Raw genomic sequence first — 7,666 nt, 5'->3', positions numbered from 1 at the left:
TTCTTAATTTTGGCCATCTAATGGGTATGTATCTAATTGTGGTTTATTTTGAATTCCACAATGATTAATGATTTGAGTACAATGGCCATTCATAAATCTTCTTGAAGTGTTTTCTCAAATCCTTTCTCATTTTTAATTGGGTTTATTATTTTCTTACTGTTGAGTTGTGAACATTCTTTATATATTGTGGATAAAAGTTCTTTCTCTAAGAGAAGTGTTGTGAATATCTTTATCCAGCCTGTGGCTCACTTTTTATTTTTTAATCATTTCTTTCAAAGAAAAATTGTTTTAATTTGGATGAAGTCCAGTTTATATAATTTTTTTTCTTTCATAGATTATCTTTTCGTATTCTAGCTAAGGAATCTTTGCCTATCCCAAGGTCACACAGGTATTCTCTCATGTTTTCTTCTAGAAGTGTTGTATCTTTGCCTTTTACATTTAAACATGTGATCCATTTTAAGTTAATTATTTTATAGCAGTGTGAAGTAAGATTGATCTTTATTATTTCCATAGTGATATCCTATTGTTCCAGTACTATTTCCCAAAGAGTAGTGTTCTCACTGAACAGTCTTATTTGTTATAAATCAATGACAATATATATAATAGGAGTCTAATCTAATTCTGGACTTTTTCATACTTGTAAATATTATTTACAAATATTTGCATTCTAAATATTTAGAAATATTTATATATTTAGAAGTTATATATTTTGAAACATGTATATTTAATATGTGTATATATATATATACATATATATATATATATATATATATATTCTTCTGCCAATACCAACAAAATGTAGCAAGCAATAACATAAGGTTCACAATCTCCATCAACAATAAAAAATTACTGGGCATGCAAATAAAGGAAATATGAAAAATTAATCAATACAAACAAAGCCAGAAATACATAGATAATTAAATTTGAAGATAAGGATGTTAAATACGTAATATAAATACTCTCATTCTGATAAAGGAAGTAAGGAAAACAAGATCATGATGAAGTGATACAAAAAATAGTACTTCTAGAGATAAGAATACAATGTAGTAAGTTAAATGGGATTAGCAGCAGATCAAATGGTGCAGAAGAAAATATGTTTGAACTTGAAGATATAATAATCAAAAATATCCAAATTGGAGCACTAAAATAAAAACAATTTTTTTAATGAACAGAGCATTTGGAAAATAACTACTGATCTAATAGCTACTGGAATAATTTTATTAGAGTCTCAGAAGAGAGGAGTGGGAAGGATGAAAAAAAACGCTAAGACTTTATAGCTGAAAATTTTTCTAATTTGATCAAAAATATAATTAATAAGCTCAACAAACACCAATCAGGATAATAATAAAAATGCCAAGGCATATTATAATCAAATTGTTAAAGACAAATAAAAATGGATGCATTAAGTGCAAAAGAACGAATACAAACACAACAGCCTTATTGTCAGAAACAATGCAAGCCTGACAATAATGGAGAGACATCTTCAAAGCAATTGAAGAAAAAGGTTTGTCAACCTAGAACTTTCTTTAGTGAAAATATATTTCAATAATGAAGGAAAAAGAATTTCTCAAGTAAAAAAATTTACACATTTTATCTCTATCAGAACTAAAATACAAGAAAATCTAAAAGTGACCAGAAGGAAATTGATACCAGATGGAAACTGGGAGCTACACATAGGAATGAAGAGCACCAGGAATGATAAACATGTATATTTTCCAACAACAATGGTGCAAAGCTAATGATCAATAATAAAACAAAGCTGGAAAATCTACAATGTAAATATTAAATATTTAATATGTAAATATTAAACAACACACTTCTGCATAAGCAATGGACCAAACAAGAAATCAAATGGCAAATCAAAATATGTCTCAAAACAAAAGAAAAAGAAAACACAAAATTCCAAAACCTATGAGATGCAGCAAAGCAGACATCAGAATGAAATTCATGCTATAAATGCTTGTATTAAGAAACAAAAGTTCAAATAAACAACATTATAACAGAAGGGACTAGAAAAAGAAGAAACTTAGCTTAAATTTAGTAGAAGAAAGAACAAAGAAAAATCAGAAATAAAATAGAGACCAGAATAAACAATAACATAACATTGAAAGTAATGAACAGTTTTTTTTTAAAAATGGCAATGCTCTAACTATATTAACTAGGAAAAAAAGAGAGAGGATTCAAAATGGAATGAGAAATGGAGGAGAAAACAATAAAACAGATAACCACAGAAATACACAGTGTGATAGCAGATTACTATAAACAATTATATAATAACAAGTCAGACAATCTAGAAAAAAAAAAAAAAAAAAACAACAGATAACTCCTAAACACACACACACAAGTTACCAAGATTTAATGCTAAAATCTTATATCCAAGAAGAAATCTTCTTAAATCAATAACAAGAATAGCTGAATTGGGAATTAAAAATATCCCAGCAGAGAAAAGCCCAAGACCACACAGCTTCATTGGTGAATTCTACCAAACATTAAAAAAATAATAATAATTAATAACAATCTTTATCAAAATCTTACAAATAATGGAATAGTGGGAACACATTCAAAATTATTCAATGAGGCTAGTACTACCCTGATACCAAAGCAGGATAAAAACAATACAAGACAAAAAATCCAATATAAGTATTGTTACTCCAACATTCTTTTGACACCCATTGGCTTGATAATGTTTCTCCACCATCTCACTTTCAATCTGCAGGTATATTTAGGTGTAAAATGAGTCTCTTGTAGGCAGCATATAGATGGGTCATATTGTTTTGTCCATCTTGACACCTTATGTCTTTTGATTGGAGTATTTAGTCCATTTATATTCAAAGTAACTATTAATAAATACATATTTATTGCCATTTTATTACTTATTTTGTCATTTGTTTCTGGAAATTTTCTCTGATCCTTTCTTGTCTTTGTCACTTTTGGTCTCTCCTTTACAGTTCCCTTTAATATTCTTGCAGGGCTTGATTAGTGGTCATGAACTCCTTTAGTTTATATTTGTCTAAGAAATGTTTTATCTCTCCTTCTATTCTGAATGATAGTCTTGCTGGACAGAGTATTCTTGGCTGCAGATTTTTGCCATTTAGCACTTTGATTATATCATGCCAGTCTCTTCTGTTTTGCCAAGCTTCTGTTGAGAAATCTTCAACTAGCCTTATGGGCTTTCCCTTGTAAGTTAATGACTTTTTTAAAATTAATTTATTTATTTTGAGAGAGAGAGAGAGCATGAGCAGGGGAAGGGGAAGGGCAGAGAGAGAGGGAGAGAGAATCCCAAGCAGGCTCCATACTATTAGCACAAACCCCAATGCAGGGCTCAAATTCAAACTGCAAGATCAAGACCTGAACTGAAACCAAGAGTTGGACGCTTAACTGACTGAGCCACCTAAGTGCCCCAGTTAATGATTTCTTTTGTCTTTCTGCTTTTAAGATATTTTTTCTTTATCACAATTTTTCAAATTTAATTACAATATATCTAGGTGTTGGCCTGCTTTTGTTGATTTTGATGGGAGTTCTCTGTGTCTCTTCGATCTGGATGTCTGTTTCCTTCCCCAGATTAGGGTAGTTTTCAGCTATTATTTCTTGAAATAAATTTTCTTCTTTCTCTCTGTTGTTCAGCTTCACTATTTTCCATTATTTTGTCTTCTAAGTCACTAATTTGTTCCTCTGCTTCTTCCAGCCTCCTCATTGTATCAAGTCTATTTCTAATCTCATTTATTGTACTCTTCATCTCTGATCCTTTTTTAACTCTTTTATCTCTGTGGTAAGGGTCTCACTGATGTCCTCTATTCTTTTGTCAAACCCAGTTGAGTATCCTTATGACTGTTGCTTTAAATTCTCCATCAGGCATATTACTTATATCTGTTTCACTTAGATCTCTGGTTATGACCTTATCTTGCTCTTTCATTTGGGATAAATTACTCCATCTTGGCATTTTGTCTAACTCTCTGCCTTCTTCTGTGTTTAAGAAAAGCCAATTAAGTCTCCAGCTGCTAAAAGTAATGGCCTTATGAAGAAGAGGTCACAAAGTGCCCAGGCCCTGGCACTTCAGGGAGCGTCTCCAGCGTGTGCTATGTGCGCTATGCTATTGTGTTCTGGCTGCTTTGTCCTTCAGGCAGTCATCTACCGAGGCCCTCCTTGACTGCTGTGGGCAGTGGTTGGTCCCTGGCCTGAACGTGGCAAGAGTTTTAATTAGTGTGCTCTGGTCTGCTTATGAAATGAGACCTGGCACCAGTCTTCTTAAATTTGTAATATTTGTTATGCCCCTTATTATGTCAGTTAACCAAGGGGATTCTTCTGTGTGTTCTTGAAGAAAAAGTGCATTCCATTTTTCTTAAATGGAATGTTTTATATATATCTTTTAGAACTATGTACTGTGAAGTGTGCTTCAAGTAAAAAAAAAAATGTTCTTGTTGAAAATAAAATAAATTTAACTGAAGGGCACCTGGGTGGCTCAGTAGGTTAAACCTCTGACCTCAGGTCAGGTCATGATCTCACAGTTTGTGAGTTCAAGTCCTGCATCAGGCTCTGTGCTGACACCTCAGAGCCTGGAGCCTTCTTCTGGTTCTGTGTCTTCCTCTCTCTGCCCCTCCCCTGCTCACACTCTGTCTTTCTCTCCCTCTCTCAAAAATGAATAAAAACATTTTAAAAAAATTAAAAAAAAATTTAACTGAGGGTACTCATTTATTTTTTTTGTTTTGATTTATTTTTGTGAGAGAGCATGAGTGGGGGGAGGGGCAGAGAGAGAGTGGGGCAGCAGATTCAAAGTGGGCTCTGAGCTGACAGAAGCAAGACTGATGTGGGGCTCAAACTCAAGAATAGTAAGAACATGACCTGAGCCGAAATCGAACACTCAACCATCTGAACCATCCAGGTGCCCTGAGGGTACCCATTTAAAATAAAACATATCAGAGGGAAGGTGGGGAGGATGGGTGAAATAAGTGAAGGGGATTAAGAATATACTTTTCACCAGGAGCACTGAGTAATGATGTATCAAATTGCTGAATCACTGTATTGTACACCGTAAAGTAATATAACACTGTTCGTTAGCTATACTGGAATTGAAATTAAAAACTTAATTTAAAAAATGATAAACATGTTGGTAAATATAAATCAAAGTTTTTCTTTTTTTTAATCTCTTTAAAGAGAACTGACCATCAAGTCATTTTAGTAGTTGGCAGGAGGTCCTAGTATCTTTCCACATGGATCTGTCTGGGAGATTGCTTGACTGTCCTCACAACATGACAGCCAGTTTCCCTCATAGTGAGTGATCCAAGAGGTAATGAGAAGAGGGAGCTGTAATGCCTCTTATGACCTCCAAAAGTCATGTATACCTTCACTTTTAGCACATTCTAGTCATTGGATGTGAGTCACAAAGTCCACACTCCAGATGAAGAGAAGGTTTTAAAGGAGGGGTGTCAAAGAATTTGGGGACAAGTTTGAAGACCATAGGTATGTGGTATGTTAAGCAAGCGAAAATAATAAATATTATTTTTATCACACAGAATTCAAGGTATCCGTTTTTGTCAAAAGAAAACTACTTTGCTTTTAAGAAATTATTTTTCACTCATCAGCTAAATACGGTGGGAGTGTCAGCCCCCCAACCAGCCCTCCAGTCCCTCCCTAACCCAGAGCACAAGCATGTGATCCAGAGGCCCATGAACAATATCAAAACAACACCCTTGTTTTTGTGCATTCAGTATCTGTTTTTCCTGGTGAAGTATTCCTCCATCTCAAGACATACAAAGATCAGTTTGAGAGCAGGGACAAAAATACTGCTGGGTAATCACAGACTTCTGTGCATCTTGTTAGACATGGGTCTACTAGAGTGAAGTAGTAAAGAAAATGGATTCTGATTGAGATCCCTTTGGGTTGGGAACCTGGACCTGCCACCACAGAGTTATGTGACCTTCTGAAAGTTACATAAACTTCTCTTTGTTACATTTTCCTCACATCTAAAATTGAGATTAAAAAAATAGTATCTACCCTTCATGGGTTATTATGAATATCAAATGAATTAAGACATATCATAAGTTATGTTATACATTCATATTTACCTTTATATGTATAATTATATTTATTTACATGTAGTCACTGGGAGAATCTGAATCTGTGGCTGCAGACATCCATTTTCCTAGCCATGTAAAAGATCTGTAGAATGAAACCAAAACAAAGATAGAATAAAAACCAAAAGGTGGTGCCAATATCATTGTTTGAGCCCCTGAATCCAGCCGTGCCTGAATCCATAGATGCACCCTGCTGCTTAGAAGGCCAATAAGTTCCCTTCATTTTTGCCTAAGTTAAATTTGCATTTGAAAGAGTCTTGAGAAATAGATTATGTAAAGCTAATAGCACTGTGTTTACCACAGTGTTTAAGTTGCCAGGAATGCTGACCTACACTGTCCCTGTAGTACATGTAATTTCATTGGGGAAAGACACTGAATATTGTAATAAGTTTTGAATGTTGAGTAAGTGGTCATTGTAGTGTCTAGGTAAGTGAGCTAAAAGGGAGTGAACTAATTATTAAATTCTGATTTATTGGATTGTAGACTGAGAAGACTTTATCTCTGCCCTGAAACAGCAAGGGCAGTTCCAGATAAAGTGAGGCCTGGGTCAATTGCCAAAAAAAAAAGAAATTAAAAATAATAACTTTTAAAACATATATAAAAAGGGGTACAGACAGTAATAAGTGGATGCTGGTATAGGGAAATTACAAAAATTTTACCTTCTTTAAAATTTTCCCTAGAAGTAGTATGGCACTTGTGTCTTACCATTTCAAAACTCTAATGAATTATGTGAACCAACTCCCTATCTACCAACTCCCCATCAATCATATGTCAGCTTTATACCAAAATATTCCTAACGTTATTTTGCTGCACAAAAGAAATTTAATTGAATATCTAATAGCTTACATTTAAAGTACCATTTGTTTTATTATTTATGATGATATGAATTATAACTTTCTATCAAATATGTAGTTATTTGCCCTTTGAAATCGTGTCTGAATATGTATATTGTATATGAGAGTATATAAGCAGATACATACACTCACATAGTCTCTAAGCAAATAATTTTCATTTATGTTATACATTCCTTGCTAAAGCATGTTTTGTTTTGTTTTTTTAACGTTTATTTATTTTTGACACAGAGAGAGACAGAGCATGAACGGGGGAGGAGCAGAGAGAGAGGGAGACACAGAATCGGAACCAGGCGGGGCTGGAACTCACGAACCGTGAGACCGTGACCTGAGCTGAAGTCGGACGCTTAACCGACTGAGCCACCCAGGCGCCCCGCTAAAGCATGTTTAAAAAGTGATACAACAGTCTGTCTTTTGATAATTTATTATAAAGAGAAAAGGCTAGCAAAGCAATTTAATAATTACCTTCAATTCAAAACAATAAAAGCATTATTCCCTTTCTGGTGCTCAAAAGGAAATGCAAATGTTCTTTTTAATTCAAATAATGGACATTAAATAACAAGAAAAATAATATGTATGCTATATTTTCTAGAACTAGACAAAAATCACTTATCATAATATTAGTATCAAAATGTTTTTAGTTAAATTTCTAACCAGAAACTGAGAAGTGGTCACAAACATTAACAATGAGGGACATAAAATTTAATTAGACTGGATTTGCAGTGACAATAAGAAATGCCTATG

At 33.7% G+C, this 7,666-nt stretch overlaps 1 long non-coding RNA gene across 2 annotated transcripts in view; it reads right to left on the bottom strand.

Annotated features, from left to right (window-relative positions):
• Positions 1-6,076: 6,076 nt before the first annotated feature.
• LOC116738039 overlaps positions 6,077-7,666 on the bottom strand; it is a 35,967-nt gene continuing 34,377 nt past the window's right edge. For both annotated transcript variants that reach the window (XR_004343577.1, XR_004343578.1), the window contains exon 3: positions 6,077-6,156. This is a non-coding gene — a long non-coding RNA (uncharacterized LOC116738039). The remainder of the gene's footprint in view (positions 6,157-7,666) is intronic.

Source organism: Lynx canadensis, chromosome B1 (assembly GCF_007474595.2).
Source record: "Lynx canadensis isolate LIC74 chromosome B1, mLynCan4.pri.v2, whole genome shotgun sequence".
In the NCBI taxonomy this organism is placed as follows: domain Eukaryota; kingdom Metazoa; phylum Chordata; class Mammalia; order Carnivora; family Felidae; genus Lynx; species Lynx canadensis.
Note: the sequence above shows the minus strand (reverse complement) of the source record. Positions and strands in the feature narration are given on the sequence as shown.